The sequence below is a fragment of the Peromyscus leucopus genome, chromosome 6 (assembly GCF_004664715.2).
Source record: "Peromyscus leucopus breed LL Stock chromosome 6, UCI_PerLeu_2.1, whole genome shotgun sequence".
NCBI classification, from domain to species: domain Eukaryota; kingdom Metazoa; phylum Chordata; class Mammalia; order Rodentia; family Cricetidae; genus Peromyscus; species Peromyscus leucopus.
In genome coordinates this window covers 117421551-117440385 of record NC_051068.1, presented here as the reverse complement: position 1 = coordinate 117440385, position 18835 = coordinate 117421551, and the positions used below count along the sequence as shown (strand labels likewise).

The following is an 18835-nucleotide window of genomic DNA, read 5'->3' as shown; positions in this document are numbered from 1 at the left end:
TGCCTTCTTTATTACCTAAAGGATGGTCTATTACAGAAATTGATTTAAGGACTACTATTTTACTATGTCTTTATAAAAACATGACAGAGAAAAATTTGCCCTCACAATGCCCACTTATAATAATAATGCTCAACCTGTTAAAAGGTATCAGTGGAGAGTTCTTCCATAAAGGATGTTAAACAACTCCACCAGGTGTCAATTTTTTTCATATCAGTCATTGGAAATAATTCATAAACAGTTTTCTCAATCTAAAATTTATTATTATATGGATGATATCTTACTGGATGATTCAGATGCAGATACCTTAGAAAAATGTTTGATGAAGTAAAGAGAATTTTGCCTTGATGGGGCCTACAAATTGCTCCTGAAAAAATACAACAAGGAGATTCTATTAATTATCTAGGATATAAGACAGGTTTATAGAAAACTCAACCACAGAAAGTAAAAATCAGGAGAGATCATTTACTAACTCTTAATGAATTTCAAAAATTGCTGCGAGATATTAACTGGCTATGGACCACAATTGGAATTAACTACTCAAGAGCTAAGTAATTATTTCAAAACTTACAAGGAGACAAGGACTTAAATAGTCTAAGATATTTATCAGTTGAGGCTGATTGAGAATTCTCTGGTAGAAAAGCAATTATAGGATGTGTAAGCATTGCAGCTCACATGGGAAGGTGTCCTGGCTTGTTGAGAAGCCAAGGAATACCACAAAGTCACACTGCCTAACAAACCTCACACAAGAGATTTATTGGGAGGGAAAAAACCAGGAGGTAGTTGCCTCTACTCAAACAAGAAACAGCAGCAAACTGAACAGGATAGAGAGCTTATATAGAGTTTCTTAGGAAGTGGGTGAAACTTTTCAGGGTAGAGATTGGTTTGATTTCATGTCCAGAGATTTGGCTTTTTGCTCTGTAGGATGGGGGGCAAGGTCTAGCAGTTAGGACAGTTAAGAGTATACTGTGGGTGGAACCTGGCAGTTAGAGATCCTTGAGGGAGGAGCCTGGTCACTTGTGTGGCTCAAGGACCTTACAGGATGTGCATCTGGATCACTTGGATCCAAAGCTTGATTGTATTTTAATTATTTGGTCTTCTACTCATTCTCCCACAAAAATTCTTATGCAGAGAGAAGAGAATATCTTCGAATGAATATTTTTAGCACACAGAGTAAAAAATTAAAGACCTATGTAGAAAAGGTTTCTGAATTGATTCTGAACAGAAAAATGATACTTTGTCAATTAGCAGGAATAGATCCAGCAGAGAATGTGGTACCTTTTACTAATGCTGAAATTGCCTCATTATGGGTAGAAAATGAACACTGGCAAAGAGCTTGCAGTAATTTTTTGGGAGAGATTAATAACTAATATCCCAAAGCAATAGAATTAAATTTGTAAAAAGAACTAATTGGATCCTTCCTCACATTGTACAGGGAACACCAATTTCTGGAGCCCCTACAGGAAAGGCAGGGTATAAGTCATGAAAAATAAGTAAAGTGGATCAAAGCCCTTATGATTTAGTTAAAAAAAAAAAACAACCCAGAGCTGTATGCCATTCTTATAGTGTTATTAGATTTTCCTGGATCTCTTAATACAGTTACTGACTCGTAATATGCAGAAAGAATTGTTTTACATACTGAAAGTGCTGAACTTACTTCAGATGATTCAGAATTAACTTCAATATTAATTTAACAACAGCAAGTAAACGAAAATAGAAATTATCCATTGCACATAACACATATCAGATCCCATATGGGTCTATCAGGCCCTCTAGCACAAGGTAATGATAAAATTGATCAGCTATTGATAGGAAATGTGCTAGAAGCCTCAGAATTTCATAAGAAACACCATGTTAATGGCAAAGGTTTGAAGAAAGAATTTTCTGTCACTTGGGAACAAGCCAAGAAAGTTATAAGGAAATGTTCTACCTGTTCTTTGTATAACCAAACTCCATTACCTGCAGGAAGTAACCCAAAAGGTACCTAAAAATGAAATTTGGCAGATGCATGTGTTTCATTTTGCAGAGTTTAGAAAATTATGTGCATATGCACTCTACCATAGATACATACTCAGTATTTCCATGGGCAACTGCTTTAAGTTCTGAAAAGGCTGATTCTGTAATTAAACATTTATTAGAAGTTATTTCCATTATGGGGATACCTGTACAAATTAAGACTGACAATGCTCCAGTGTATGTCTCTAGTAAAATGAAACAGTTATTTTGCATATTATCATGTGAGGCATATATTACGGGCATACCACACCATCCTACAGGACAAGCAGTTAGAGAAAGATCTAATTACACTTTAAAGGATATGCTTAATAAACAGAAAGGGGTAATAAAGACCCCCAGATATAGATTACACTGTGCTTTGTTAACTTTAAATTTTTTAAATGCCAATGAGAAAGGAATAACAACTGCAGAGAGACATTGGATAGCAGAAAAAAAACTGCTTATTTAAATCATCCTGTATATTTTAAAGATGTATTGACCTCAAAATGGAAATCAGAATATGTGTTACATTGGGAAAGATGTTTTGCTTTTGTTTCCACAGAAGAAGAAAAGAATGGACACCACTGAGATTCATAAAAATTATATTTGAGCAGGAGAGACCTCCTGAACTTGTAAAGACTAACAAATGCCTTTTATTTGATCAGGTATGAAAAAATAAAACTAAAAACAACAGTATTTTTGAATTATAACTTACCAAAGGCACATTTGCCTTACTGGCACGAAATGAAAATAAACCTTATTTCTTAATTCCATGTTAGAATGTTAGACTGTAGATCGCCATGTGGCTCAGGCCATCTTGGATATCAGCTTTTGAGTTTTCTTCTTAAATAAAAAGGATATTTTGTTGTTTGGTATTAAAAACACAGTTAAGAGTTTTAAAATGTTTTAAGTAAATTCAAAGAGTTAGTACAGTTCAGTTTTTTTTTTAATCTCTAAGTGTTAGAGTGATTTGGAGCTTAGAAAAATATTTGAGCAAGACCATAATAACTCATGTCTTTCATCACAGTAAAGACAGATGGAACTCTGTAAGTTAAATGTTTTCTAAATTCTAGAGCTACAGTGAACAAGGTGGTGGTGCATGCCTTTAGTCCCACCACTCAGAGACAGAATTCAGACACAGCTCCTAACTGGTATGTTTGCATACTAGAAAAAAATCACATACCGTATTTACAGAGTATTATAAGAACCCCTCTACAGGGTTACTAGAAGTATAGGCTGAAGTTCAAAGTGAATGTCCTTTGTGATCTAAAAATCAATACACTTTAAACCTTGAATTTATATATGTAAAGAGAAAGAGTATATTTATCCACACATACTAAGTTATATTTAGTTTCAAATAAAAACACCCCTTTTTTTAAATTGAAAGATAATACTTTTTCTGTTGCCAAAAATCATTTTCCCTTATAATCTGCCAAAAAACAAAAAAAAAAACAAAAAAAAACAAAAAAAACAAAAACAAACAAACAAACAAAAACTCCCCAAAGTTAGGGTTGGGTCAGGGTTTTGTTTCTGAAGAAGGATGGATCACCAAGAAGAAAAAAGTAAATTGGTCAAGTGGTATCGTCCACCTCCAGCCTCTTCTATGGCCAGGTTCCACACAAACAGTGAACACCTTTGTCTCTGAGAAGATGATGGGGCCCTGTAATGGGGACTCCACCTGGACTGTGGTAATGCCACTAAGCTGGCAAACACCACCCAAAGCTCAGCTTCTAATTACAAACTGCTCAGGACATTCAAATTGCTGAGTTCATATGAGACTGCCATGAACATTTTATAGGACTTGAACTCAGAAATACTTAATCCTAAGACTGTCAAATACAACTAAGCTGAACATTGTAGAAAGCTTGGTAAAAATAGCTTCATTATTATAAATAGTTTTACTGTGTTAGAGTTAAAACCTTTCCTTCTCTATTGGAAAAAAAAAGTGGGAAACGATGTGGGATATTTTATCACATTGTGAACCCCAAGATTGTGTCATTAAATGAAATCAACCATTGGTCAAGAGGTGGGACAAGCAACCAGTTGACTGGAAGTAACCGTAGAAAGTGAGGGGAAGTCAGAAGGTTGGAGAAAGTGGTACAGGAAATCAAAAGGAGGGACATCAGGTTGGGGGGGGGATTTTGTTTTAGACAGGATAGGAGAAAAGTCTCTTTCTGGGACAATGGAGGAGGAGGACAAAGCTGGGTGCTTTCTCTGTCTCTCTGAGCTAGCAGATTTTCACCCCAGCATCTGATTCCCAAGTCTTTATTGATAAAAGAGAACAATAGAGAGACTTGGTTAAAAACAACAGAATGTTCATGTCCTGTGGAGAGAGGTAGATCTGAAAGACAAGGTGAGCAAACCTTAACCCCACCCAGCACTGATAAGACTGAGCAGGACAGCCAGGTGGTGGTGGCACACACCTTTAATCCCAGCATTCAGGAGGCAAAGGCAGGTGGATCTCTGAGAGTTTGAGGCCAGCCTGGACTACAGGTCAAGTTCCAGGACAGCCAGGGGATTATACAGAGAAACTCTGTCTCAAAAAAACCAAAACGGGGAAAAAAAAAAAAAAAAAAAAAAAAAAAGACTTAGCATGGTGAGGGGAAACATGGTCTGCCTGGCACCTTTCGTGTGCCAGGCAGTTAGGCACTATTATGGTGAGCAAATACATGGTGAGGTATGGAAGAGAGAGAGAGAGACAGAATGGTTCCTGTCCTGTGGAGAGAGGCAGATCTGAGGAGGTGAAGGTGGTGAGGAGTGGACTGAGGTGGGTGGCTCTCTGAAACCACAGGGTCATAGCAATGTCCAGGACTCAGCTGCTCCCAAGGCCTGTCTGGGTCTGTGACCCTGATGCATCCACTGTCTGTGTGGATGTCTGTGGCTCCTGTTACCACCAAAGGCTTAGAGGATAGAACTGCACAGAGTTGGCCCTACTCCTCACTGGCTGCAACACTAGGGAGACCTTCTCAGCTCTATTTCAAGGTCCAGAGGAGGTGCAGGGCCCTGAGAGTAGGAGAGCTGTTCCTGCCTCTCACCAGCTGCAGCACTCAGGAGAGTGGCCCCTGCACCTTACCTGGGCAACACAGTAGAGCTGGCCTTGATGGCATAGGTGTGGGTGAGCCGGTCCTGAGGGTGTGAAAGTATGAGAACCAGCCCTGACCCCTGGCTCCCTGCTGCATGGGGTGAGCTAGCCAGGACAGTGCTGGAGAGCTCCCCCTGGTGGTGAGGGTGGAGAAAGCTGGTGAGCTGACCAACCCTGCTACCACCCAGGCCCAGAACCAGGGTTATAGGTTGGCCTACCCCAACATCCACCTCATCTAGGATCTGCTAGAGCACATAAAGGGGCCCCAGTCTGGCAGATCCAAGGCTGCAGGATCTCCATGACACAGAGCAACAACAGGATATCCCAGAAGAGTCCCAGTGAGGGCCCAGTATAGATAGTGTAGCAGAAACCAGAGGCCTCCAACCAGACCAATGACTCTTTGCAATGAACACTTGCAGGTAAATTTATATGGACTAAGGGGCACACTGTGTGACTCACTGTGTCACACTGCAGCTTCCATGATGAGATTTTTCTTTTTCCTTTCTCTTAAATTTTATTTTATTTGTAGGCGGGATTGCAAGGGTAAAGGGTGGATATGAAGGGATGGGGAGATGAATGGGATTGAGATGCATGATGTGAAAGCCACAAAGAATAAATAAAAAGTTTTTATAAAAGGATAATAAACATTTGTAAGTTGATAACAGTTGTGGTCAAAGCCACTGTCGCATGGGCCAGCTCTGTTTAGTCATTTTGGCTTTATTCTCAGAATATTTATTCAGGCAATCCTAGTCATTAAAGGAGAAACAGACCTGTCCATACACGAGACAGAAGGGCCAGACTGTCTCATTCCCAACATTTTCTGCCAGCAATCTGTTGGGTGGGTTCAAAATGGTGGCGTGTTCACCTTTTGACATCATGACTGTTCATCCTTAAGAATCACAGAACTGAGTAAAAACAAGCGAAAAACAAAAATAACCCAAATAACAAAAATAATGCTGTTAAACTTTTGTTTAACAGCATTACCCCAACACTTATGTTTTAAGTCACCTTATGACTTTGTGTTGGACTCTATCCATAGCTCTTCTGGGCTGCACGTGACCCATGGGCATGGGTTGGAAGTATCCTGCAGAAAATGAGCCAGGCTGCTTCATGTGCTGAGACCAGCTCTGCCACCCACAGATCTGCATCTGCACTGACGCAGATTGAGACAGGAGGTGATAACAGAGCTTGGGTCATTTCAAGGTCTACTGCTTTCTGTCAGCCCAGGGATGGTGAATATGGGACCTCCCAAACCTCTGTATCTTACGACCATACTCAGGGACATAAGATCCAGCATCCGAACCAAACTGTTCTTTGACCCTCTTACAGAACGATTTAAGAACCTTGGAAAAGCTGTATCATAGGCTAGTGGTGGATGAGAGAGCGCAAGATGGGCCAGCTTGGTCTGTGTGATGATTAGTATTAATTATTAACTTGACAAAAGTCTAGAAACACCTGAGAAATGGGCGACTGGGCATGCCCTGGGGGGTGTGCCTTGATTCCTTAAGCCACGTGGGAAGACCCATTTTAATTGTGAGTGGTACTGGGCGTGTAAGAGGAGAAAGTGAACAGAGCACTAACATGAGTGTGTTCGATACTCTCTTGTGACTGGATGTGATGTGACCGGGTTTCTCAAGCTCCCGCTGCTGAGACTTACCTGACACAGTGAACTAACCTGGACAGGTGGCCCACACAGACCCTTTCTCCTTTACATTGCTTTGGTCAGAGTATTTATCTCAGCAACAAGAGAGCCACTGGCGCCGGGCGGTGGTGGCTCACGCCTTTAATCCCAGCACTCGGGAGGCAGAGGCAGGCGGATCTCTGTGAGTGAGAGGCCAGCCTGGGCTACCAAGTGAGTTCCAGAAAAAGGCGCAAAGCTACACAGAGAAACCCTGTCTCGAAAAACAAAAAAAAAAAAAAAAAAAAAAAAAAAGAGCCACTGGCATCTGGTGACTTCCCTAGTCCTGCCTGTTCTGTGGGCCACAGCACCTGCAGCCCAAGAGCTCACATCCTTTCTCTCCTCGTGAGTGGCTGTTCAGCAGAAGTCACAGCTTTTGAAAATCCATGCTGGTCTATCTGGAATCAGTCAAGTATCTAGAAATCTGAAAGAGAGATGAATAATTGTTCATCTGAACCAAGCTCACCAGCTTTTCGGTCGGTGCTGACTGATAGCCACCACTAGTAGTATAAGGCGTCTCTCCATCCAGAATCTTACCCTGCGTTTTGTTGGAGCAGAGTTGGAGATCTTAGGAGGGGAGCATGTCCTGTTTCTAGATTCAATAGCCACAATTTCACCAGCATTCTGTATCACTTGTGAAGATCACTCGGCTCGTGCGTCGATGAAGAACGCAGCTAGCTGCGAGAATTAATGTGGATTGCAGGACACATTGATCATCGACACTTCGAACGCACTTGCGGCCCCGGGTTCCTCCCGGGGCTATGCCTGTCTGAGCGTATTTTTATAGTATTTTGTTCTGCCTTCTCATTGGTTGTAAACCCAAACACGTGACTGCCTCGTCACTGTCTGAATGTACAGCCCCCTAGGTCTTAAAGGCATATGTCTCCAATGCTGACTGTATCCCTGAACACACAGAGATCTATGGGATTAAAGGCGTGTGCCACCACCACCACCACCACCACCAACCACCACCACCACCACACTCTTGCTATGGCTCTAATAGCTCTGACCCCCGGGCAACTTTATTTATTAACATACAATCAATATCACATTTCAGTACAATTAGATTACCACCACACACTTGTTTTTCCAGTGCTGGGGATCAAACCCAGGACTCTCGTTCATGCCCGGTACACACTCCCCCCAGCAGTGTCCTCGGACCTCCTTACCTGTACACTGCTACTTGCCTCCTTACCTCCAGTAGGGGTGTGAATCTGATTCAGACGAGCAATTGTTTTATAACAACTGATTATTGCTAGTCCTGCTAACTAGTCACACAGCTACTGAAATACCCTTTTCTGTTTAGGAAGGGCTTGGCTCACTCTTTTCTTCTAGATGTGTGGTCCTTCATCATCCATCCCCAGCCATTAGCTTGCTAAATGCTTGGTCAGGACTCAAGCTGATTTGGTGTAGACAGCAGGTTCATACATTATTGGATTCCCAGTACCCACCAGAAGGGGGACTAGAGGCCAGAAGTTCAAGGTCATCCTCAACTACCTAGGAAGTTCAAAATCAACCTGGGCTACATGGCAGCCTGTCTCCAAAGAAGAAACTAACTAGCTAACTAACTAACTAACTAAACAAACAGACAGGGTCTTGTAGCTAGAGTTTTCTTGCCTTGCCCACAGTCAGGACAAATCTCTGTCACCTACCAGTCCCACAGCCGCTCAGACCCAACCAAGTAAACACAGAGACTTATATTGCTTACGAACTGTATGGCTGTGGCAGGCTTCTTGCTAACTGTTCTTACAGCTTAAATTAATCCATTTCCATAAATCTATACCTTGCCACGTGGCTCATGGCTTACTGGCATCTTCACGGGCTGCTTGTCATGGCAGTGACTGGCAGTGTCTCTCCCTGCCTTCCTGTTCTCTCCATTGTCCTCTCTGTTAGTCCCGTCTATACTTCCTGCCTAGCCACTGGCCAATCAGTGTTTTATTTATTGACCAATCAGAGCAATTTGACATACAGACCATCCCACAGCAGGGTCTGTCTTTGTCTCTGGGGAAAAAGCAAGACTAAAGCAGTTCTGCCCAAATTTATGTGTGCTTCCATGGTGTCACCAGATCCTCTCAAAGATAGCATTTGGGGATATGGTGAAGTCCCCAGAATCCTGGGGTCCACTTTGCAGCAAGATACCATTTAGCTGTCCTTTGTGCCGTGCTGAAACAAAACAGACCATCCTTCCCACATTTGGTCAGCATTTGCCAAAGGCAGCAGAATCCCCAGTGAGTGGGGCAGCACTCACGGACACAGAACTTTCTCAGAGTCTGTTTGCATCTGTGCCTTCTTCCTTCCATCGTCGTCGGAGCCTGTGACCAACCACCACACTTTAACACGAGGAAGAGCTGTATCTGGGCCTGTCTGAGTGCTGTAAACTTGGAGCCATATATACCAGGAGTGAGGTAGGCAGGGCTTGAGAAGCTGTGTTGGTACAGATGCCCACCACCAGCCCGTGCTGCTCTAAGTAGTCAGAATAAACTCATTTACTTCATAAGCTGGATCCATCAGAATTCCCCCATGGCCAGTCTGTACCCTCTTTATTTAGGAGGTAGATACTTCTTAGATGTCTCCTCAGGAGAATCCTCCCACCCTGACACACCATAAAACCCACATCATGCAAAGCAGGACCTCAGTGAATCTGGGAGTGACAGAAGCCAGAGTTTATGGACTCCTAATGGTGTTGCATAGCCTAGAAGTACATCAAAAGTCTCCACAGCTCTGAGGGGCTCTGGGTGGCTCCCTGGCACAAATACTTTCCTACCCTTTCTTTGGCTTGTATTTCTTGCCTTGTGGACATGTTCCAAAGAATGTTGCCATTAAGCCCTCTTGGCCAGCTATGGGAAGATCTGTGCATACTTGCCCTGGAGGAAGAATTGGGAATATTTTAATGCGATGCGATGCAAGCAAAATATCTATTTGAGAAGTAACTTTATTCTTACAACTAAAATGCACTTCACCAAATTGTGTCATTGATTTACCTAGTCTTGGGCTTCAGAGAAAATCTAAGCTTAACAGAGATCTCAGTTCTACAAAAGTGCAGAATTGCCATGAAGAACCTAGTAAGGAACCGTGTCCCGGAGCCAGAGAAGGGCCACCTAACAGGACTGCCACCGTCGCCTCCTACGCTCAAGCTGTGTATCTTCACTATGCAGTGCACTTTGACGGCTCCCATTCCAGCCTACCAGGCTTTAGAAACGCTGCTCGCATCCACCGTATTGATCCCTGACCCACTAATGGACTGTGATCTGAAGTTGGAGAGATACTCCAGCAGGAAAAGTGAAGGGTGACTGCAAACTAGAGACTGACTGGGAACCGAGGAGGCTGCTTGGAAGGTTTGGGGATGTGGTCAGATCTGTACCCAGGATGTGCTGGTCCATGGAGGCCTGCAGCTCTGCTCTGAGAAGCTGGGCTGTCTGGATGAAGACGGTGGTGATGCCCTGGGCTTCTAAGAAGAGCTTGATGCTACAAAGCCCCATGCTCCTTCTTTTTGGTAACACCGAGTAGTTAGGAACAGAGTGCCTGCCGTCCTGGAGGGAACCTCCCATTCTGGAGATAAAACTCCAGTATCACCTTTGCGAGGTTTTGCTTAGTCCTACGGGTTAAACGCCATCTCTCCACCCTGACGACTCTCCACCCACGTCTCATTTTACGCAATACTTCCTAAATTTGGATTAGTTGCATCTGGGGTTTCTTTCCCTGACTGACTGTAAGCATCACCGACTACGACTATAAGATTTTGTTCACTTTTGCACCCCTGTGTCTATGACAGTGACTTGCATGTAGTGGGTACTTCACTAAGTGTTTGACATGCACAAGGAAGGAGGCTGTGGAAATGCCTCAGCTCTGAATGGTGAGAACCCATCACCAAAACTCTGTAGAAGGCTCACATAGGCGGCCGGCACTTCCACACCTCTTACCTCTACCTGTCAACCCACGCATCCAAACCTCCCTCCCCCAGGCAATCATTTCTCCCTGCCTCTCTGCTGCGCCCCCATCCAACACTTCCTGTGCTGCTGCGCCCCCATCCAACACTTCCTGTGTTGTTACGAAGATGGACGAGGCTACCGTTGCCTCTCAATCTGAGAGAGGGTTCCATTCAGCAGTCATGTGAGGAGTAACAACATCAGGAACGGAAATGCTACGAAGAAGGCTCCTCCCCAATCTCCCCCTCACACCACAGTCTCCCCCTCACACCACAGTCTCCCCCTCACCAAATGCTTTGCTTCCCTCAGACTTCTAAAATTCTGTCCCACCCACCATAGTTAGACCTGATGGCCTCTATCTGTGTCGTGATGACAGCCACATCAGAGTATTAAATTGTGATAACACTGAACAGGTGTTTCAAGGTGTTTACACACATCAGAAGCAACAACTAGTGAGCCATTCACAGAAGAGTGTGTAGCACTGAGTATGCAAGTTGAATATCGGTGCTTCGCCTGCCCCGCGCCTCTCTCTGGCCAAAGAGCTCTGACCAGAGCCCAGGGTTTCTCTCCTTGCACCCAGCCGCACGGCCCTGTACTTCCCTCTGCTTGGTGCTCAACCTTAGGGGAAGGGAAAGAGAGCTCACTGCTTAGCCAGGGGTCAGCCTGATAACTGATCATCAAGATCTTCCCACACTTTGTGCAAAGGCACTCACCCACCTCAGTCCCCAGCACCGGTGGGGACTTCTCATCCACACCTGACCACACGCTTAATGATTCCATGTGTTTACTTATCTCTCTCCCTAGACCGTGAACGTCACTGACTGCCGTTCACCACTCTGTCCCAAGAGGCTCACAGAGTCTCAGGCACAGAGTAGACATAAATACGGCTTAAAGACGCAATGAACGCTGGGGTGGCTCAGAGGAGGAGCAGGGAAGCGCTTTCTCCAAGGAGACTGCGGCGGCGGCGGCGGCAGCGGTGGAACAACAGCGACCCCACGTGGTCAATTGTCATTTCCCGGAGAGCTCTCCTCTGCAGACGTCGCAGGCGTTGGAGGGCCCTTGCTGGCATGCTAGCAAAGCTCGTAACTCACTAAACTTGATTCTTTATTCTTTTCCTTAATAAAAAAAATAAAAATCTGCTCTCGAACGTCTCTCCACAGAGAAAGACACTGGGAAACGCGCGGTGGCTCAGAATGGTGTTGCTATGGTAACTCCCTCCCCTCAGCTAACCATTTGGAAATCTTACATTTTTAGATTGGTATGCTTTGAAAAGCCCTGTTTATGTCTACTTTGCTGTTTACAAGCTTGAATTCCTTCACTTTATTGTATTTAGTTCGTCTCACCTTTTAAATTGTTAAAGGGCATATTATTCAAATTCCTTAGCTGGGGCTGTTGAGCCTGCTACCTGAGTTCCATTCCTGGGGCCCACAGTTGCCTGACCTCTATACCTACAAAAAAAAAAAAAAAAAAAGTTAAAATTCCCCCAGGTAACCAGCAGGAAAACACCCGGGAAGAATCTATGCCTTGTACCCAAGCGTTCCCAACCAGAATTTGGTAGCCAGTTGGGTGGAACGAGTCTAAGCCTGTAGTGGAAGCTGCTGTGGCCTGTCCTATTCCTGATGTTGTTCACCTGATGATCTGGAAACACCATCCGGGCTGCCAGTACAGTGACCCCGACTGCCTGTGGCACACACCTGTTTTCCATCATTAGTCACCCACAGGACAAGAAAGCAAAAGTAAAGGGAAACAGAGCGCCACACTTAATTAGAACCACCCTAGCCCATATCCCTGAGGCCTACCCATCGCCCCTGGGAGAAGGCACGTCCAGGGGTCCTTCTGGATCTGGGAAATGAAGGTGATTAGTTGATGTTGGGTGATGTAGGATGATATGGCAAATGAAAATATTATAATGGAAACAATAAAGAAAGAAAGGCCACAGGAAAGCTTTCTGATGTTTACAGACCAATGAGACCCAACCCAGGAGGAAGGCCACGGTAAAATATTTACACAGAAAACAGGCTGTCTTGTCCTTCTAGAAGTTTCTTCCACCAAGGTCCAAAGCCTGATTTCTCTTTTGTTAGTGGTATATGTTTATTACTCCACTCACTTCATATTTTATTCTTAAAAGCAATAAATAAGTGATAGTTGTTTCATTGGAATGCATGCTTGCTACAAAAGAAAATTCACACACAGAACATGATGAAAGACTTCACCTTCCTGAAGATTGCCTTGGAGCAGTTTGATGGATAATTACACATATGTGCACACAAATATTCATACATATTGTCCAGCTGTTCACCTAATTACAATTAGGTATATAATTCAACCTAATGATAGCTTCAGAGTGCAGTTTATACTGTTACTTTGAATTTGAGTTTGGGTCTTAGGCTTAGGTCTTTGCTCTATTGTTTCTGGATTCTGACTCACTTCCGCCCTCTACTGGATCCTGGCCTCCTTACACTCCACCCCTGTTCCAGCCACATTGGACACCTGCATCAGGAAGGCACAGTCTGGACTTTATCTGACTCCCTGTCCTCTCCCGCTGCCCTTCTTTGTAAGGGTGGGTAACGGACATAACTAGTGGAGGAGGATTTTTAGTTCTGATTCTGTCATGGATTTTTGGTGGTGGATAAGTACATAAAAGTCTATCCCACAGAGAAAATGTAAAATCCAGAGCCAAGCCCCATAGCTTCAGAATGGCTGTTCTAACTGTACAGAAGTTCACTGAGATATGTTGACTTTGGGTCTGCTTAATTTTGGTGTGTGATGTTTATTTTATTTGCAAGTTAATTTTTGTGATAGTCAGTAAAATTATGGAAATTTAAAACAAAGCTGTAACAGTGAACAAATCCCTCAGAGGCATTTTATTTAAAGAGAGATGACCCTTGGGTTATCGTTGGGTCTTAAATGTCCCTCACCAGCTCATCTTCTTGAACACAGCTAGTGTAACTATTTACAGACCGTTTGGGAAGCTGTGGGAAGTCGGTTGAGAGAGGAGGACCTAAAAGGTAACACCCACTCTGGTTCCCACTAGACTCTCCAGTTCCGTGTGGCTCTGTGCTGTGAGTAGCCACAGGTTCCCTCTGTCAGGGACCAAGCTACTACAGTCACCCTGCTTTCTCCCCTAAAACTATGAGCCCAAAGCTGCTTCTGACAGGTACTTCGTCACAACAACAGGAAAATGGATGGACCTTCCTTTATCCCAGCTACAACATCACAAGCCCCCCAGAAGTTTCCATGGTGTCCCATCTCCTCCACACACGTTGTATCGCCTCTGCGGGCCGCACCTCTGTGGGCCCTGTGTTCATCTGAATTGTTTTCCACAACCCAGTTGCTGCCTTCCTGTCTCACCACCCAGGCTTGGCACGTTCATCACCAGGGGTTCCCAGATAGACAAGGGCACACTAGTCATTCCCACACAGTTTATCTGCTCCACGTTTTGTGATATTACACCAAGATAGCTGTTTCACTTAGGAATCAAATCAGAAAGCAGCGTTTCACAGCCATGCCTGGGCAAGCCACGTCGCAATGAAGTTACTTTGCTTTGTTTCTAAGTGGAATTGTAAGGTCCAGTGGCTTCTAGGTTTTCCTCCTCCTCCTCATCCTCTGCTGAACATCCTTCATTTTTACCAACAGGTCCTTTCATATTGATGGGGAAGGCATTTGTTTAGGGTGCAACCCTCTGCGGGACACTGGGAGGGGATGGAAAAGCCATGGGGCCAACTCTTTTAAGAAGGTGTTAATTGGATTTTCCCCATATAAAACCCCCTATAGCATTTTATTTCCTGGCTCCGCTTCTCACAGTCAACTTCATTTGCCCATTTAATGCAATTTGCTTCTCATGATAAGATTCTATTAAGTGATTATTAAGACATTCTGAGTTACTTCAGCCAAGCCTGCCTACAATCATTCCCTACCTCCTGGGGGTGATGCGAGGTGTAATTAGTTAAAGCTCACTATCCTCTTTCAGCATCCAGAGCTCCAAACAGAGACATCCCACACAGCAACCCCCAGCTCCTGAACTCAGTCAAGCACAGCCTGGCGCAGCCTGTGCACATTTCCTAAGTCCCATAGATCCACGCTGGATGAGAGTCAAGGCTGGGTGGATTATGTGAAAATAGCATCCTGGAAATTGCCTGTCTTTATTTATGTCAAATTGTATCCCTAAGGGTTGATTGCTTTTAGTTTCTAAACCATATTATTTAATAGTCCTAATCTTAGTGTTAATTAAAGAAACACACATGAAACTTCCACTGATAATTGAAATATGCTGAAGCAAATCGTTTGAGCATTACCCTCAAACCTTTCATTCTCACAGTCTCCCGAATTCCTAGCGCGTGGGAAACCCTGAACTGGGATCCGGAGCTATGCGATGTTGGGAAATGTAGTCATGGGCCTTGGCAGGGAATAAAAACCAAGAACTACAAAATGGTAAGGGATGACTTCTCCCGTTCACTCCAAACCTACCTAGGAACTAAGAGGTGGAAGTGGAGAGAGAGAGAGAGAGAGAGAGAGAGAGAGAGAGAGAGAGAGAGAGAGAGAGAGAGAGAGAAGAGAGAGAGACAGAGAGAGACAGAGAGAGAGAGAGACAGAGAGACAGAGACAGAGACAGAGAGAGAGACAGAGAGGTCCTCCAACTGGCTTAAATGCTTTTGCTAATGAAACTGCTCAAGTCAAGTAGCAGGGCTCTGGGCCCCTGGTGTGTGTGCTCTCATGGTGAGCTGGTTTAAAATCGGGGGAAGATGAGGAGCATTTAATTAGGAAAGGGAGATGAACTGTTTCACAGACACACAGACAACAGTGAGAAAGTCATGGATGACATCCTTATAATAAGGGATCAGGCAGAGAAACTGAGAAAAGAAGCAAGAGTTCATGGAGCGTTGCAGTGTGGGAACATTTAGGAAGGAAGCAAACGGCTCTCCAAACCCCAGTGGCTCTCAAGGGTTTCTCTGCATTACAGCAGGATACAATCATTTGTTTTCATAATGACTCTTTCACATCGAGGAACGTTTACAACATGACCAGTGCGCAGAGGGAGAGGTCGCAGAGAACTGTTCCCATCAAAAAAACATTTCTAGAAATTTAATCAGCCCTTAAAGTAATTCCTTGGTAGTAAGATGAAGAAGGCAGATTCCAGACCAACATAAAAATGCTTTCTAGCCATTTAAGGTGTGCTGAGATGGAGCTGGTAACTTTGAAGGATAGTGGATTCCCCCCACTTGGAGGTATTTAAGCAAAGCACTAACGGCCGTCCACGTGAACGCTGTGCAGACTGTGAATGTCTGCCCGCGGGCACAAACGCAGCCTCCCATTTCATACAGCTAGAGAGCGAAAAAGCACTTTTCCTTTCTAAATGCAAATTGTCAAATGAGAAAAAATAAAGCCTTTCAGTGGCTCAGTTTCGCCTCGGCCCACAGAGCCTGAGACGTCCTGGCCCTCGGCGGAAGGAGGCTGCTGACTGCCTCGTCTCTGTTTTGCTCTTCCCCTACTCCGAGGTGCTCAGAGCACACCTCATTTTTCCACGAGGCCCTTATCAAAACGAGTCCGTGTGGACAATGCCTCCCAGCGGCCAGAGCAGACGGTTCCTAGGGTGACTGGCCACCTCCGAAAATGACCCACCGCAATGCTGGGTGGTCATTTTGGAGACCCTTCCTATCAGATTCCTTCCTTTTCTTTCCCCTCCTGACTGTGTTTTATCCATCCAGATTTCATTCACTGGCCAGGAGAAGGATGACTCTATGATCTTTACCAGACAAACCGCAGGAACAGGGCCTATGCGATTCACATCCGTGGCATTAGGACCTTCCCACGGCTGTACTAGTTACTTCTCTACGTGCTGTGACAAAATCTTAAGAAGGAAGTCATGATGGTTAATCTTGCCAGGTTGATGGGATCAGACTCACCATAGAAACAGATCTGTAGGGGTTCTGTGAGCAATTGTCTCTGTTCGGTTAATTGACGTGGGGTGGGGAGTCCTTCTGTAAGTTATTTGGTCTCAGCAATTAGAGAAGGCACCGACATAGAAGAGTTCGTTTGGCTCACAGTTTGAGGGTCCAGGCCATTCCAGCAGCAGTGTGATCCAGCTCATCACACGGCATCCACACTCAGAAAGCAGAGATGAATGGATGCTGCTGCTCAGTCTGGGAGCCCGGCCCACAGAACGGTGCTCCCACATTCGTCCTGAGTCTCCCCATGCTATTCACACTAATCTAACCTAGAAAATCTCTCACAGACAGACTCAGAGTCTAGTCTCATTGGTGATTCTAGAGTCTGTCTGTTGTTGGTTATTTTTGCTCTTATGGGGGGCCCACCACCCAGCTTCCAAATAAATCACACACGGAGGCTTATTCTTAATTATAAATGCCTGGTCTTAGCTTGGCTTATTTCCAGCCAGCTTTCCTTAACTTTAAATTATCCTATCTATCTATTGCCTCTGGGCTTTTCCTTTTCTATTCCTTTATACTTTTCTTTGGTTCAGTTCCTTATTAGACCATCAGGTGTTTTACACAGGCACAGTAACACGGCTTCACAGAGTTAAACAAATCAATATAAACAAAAGTAATACACCTTAAAATAATATTCCCCAACACTGTCAATTTGATAATCATTTTAAGACAAGATGTGAGTGACTCTGATCCAACCATTACTCTTAGCATAGGGTGGTAAGGTACACTGCTTGGAGCTCATGAGAACAATAATCTTCAGAAGGCTCCATGACCTCTAAAGGCAAATACATGTTTCAAGTTTCTTCTTGTACATGCCACATACTTTCATTTTAAGACCTCCAGTATAAGGGGAATTTGCCATCCAGGACTAGATCTAAAGCACAGCTACTTGAAATACACTCATGAAATTATGCTATGATTAAGCCAAGAACAAATGGAGGAGGCCTATGTAATAAAACCAGCAAAAAGTTGTGAAATACAATGCTTACTACTGAGGCTGTAAACCAATATACATAACACTGTGGCCCTGAATACAAATTCAGTCCTACTAATGAGTATGCTAGAATTTAAACAACACAGCTTGAATTAGAAGTCAACAATAGCCAGCAAATAACCTTATAATAAGATTTTTAAAATTCCAAACCCTAGTCTTTTAAAATACACATATATGAGTGACTGGACATTTTCTGGTATCAGTGTGCCTAGACATGGACCATTCACTCTAGTGTCAACAGCAGGCAGCATGTGACCTTAAACTTCACACATTTTAAATAGTTTTAATTACTTCGAGGAATCGCATGTGTGTGCTCGCACACACAGGGAGGCACGCATGTGTGCACATGGTCTCCAGCCCAGCACTGTGTGACGTTCATCTGGGCCCCCTGCTTCGCCATGTTTCAGACGGCAGGGGCGTGCCGGCAAAGCTGGACACACAAGGAGCACACTAATGCCACGAGGCCCAGGTCGATCCTACGCATCTTTCATTTCAGGACTTCCAAGCAAAAGAGGGTAGAGTTCCAGTCACCTTTTACTAAGCATTCGTTTGCAACCCAAATTACTCCTGACAACACACTTTTCACAGGACCCCATGGGTGCCCTCACTGCCACGGTTTTCATGAGTATTTGGGGTGGTGGGAGCAGCCCTGTCAAACTACCATGAGTGATCGGGAACCTCCATGCAGGGCTTCACTGTCCTCCCAGCCTCCCCGCCCCTCTCTTCCCCTTCTCCTCCCACCTCTGCCCTTCACCTCCACATTCCTTCACCTCCACATTCCTCCACAGTCTCACACTTCTCCCAGAGAGTAGACTTGAACTCAACATGTAAGAAATGACAGTCAGGGGAGCCACGTTTTCTCTGTCACAAACCATGCTTTGTGTCTCTCCGCCTCGCCTCTCTTCCTCCACAGCCTGCTCCACATTAGAATTCAGCTCAGAGAGAGCGAGAGCTGACACTCAGCAGATGGCTGCAGGCGGTCCCCTCATGCAACCTGGACACCCACTCCAGTCCTCAGCTGAGGGAGTTGGGAGTGACAGCCATATGTTGGGGTGCCGCCGCAGCCAGCCGAAGACAGGCTTTGTTCTTTTGAAGGGTTTGTTTTGAAAGGGGAACATAAATAATACACAGGCGACTCCCTTCCCTGCAGTCTGAGCAGAGCTTGGCTGGCAGTGTTTGTGGTGGCTCCAAGTGCCCCACTGTTCCCTCAGCGTGCTG

The 18835-nt window shown here is 44.5% G+C and overlaps 1 non-coding gene across 1 annotated transcript; it reads left to right on the top strand.

Moving 5' to 3' along the window:
* The first annotated feature begins 7380 nt into the window (after window positions 1–7380).
* Window positions 7381–7531, top strand: LOC114698289. Its single transcript, XR_003735335.1, has one exon. It is a non-coding gene; the product is annotated as a 5.8S ribosomal RNA (ribosomal RNA).
* Window positions 7532–18835: the final 11304 nt, after the last annotated feature.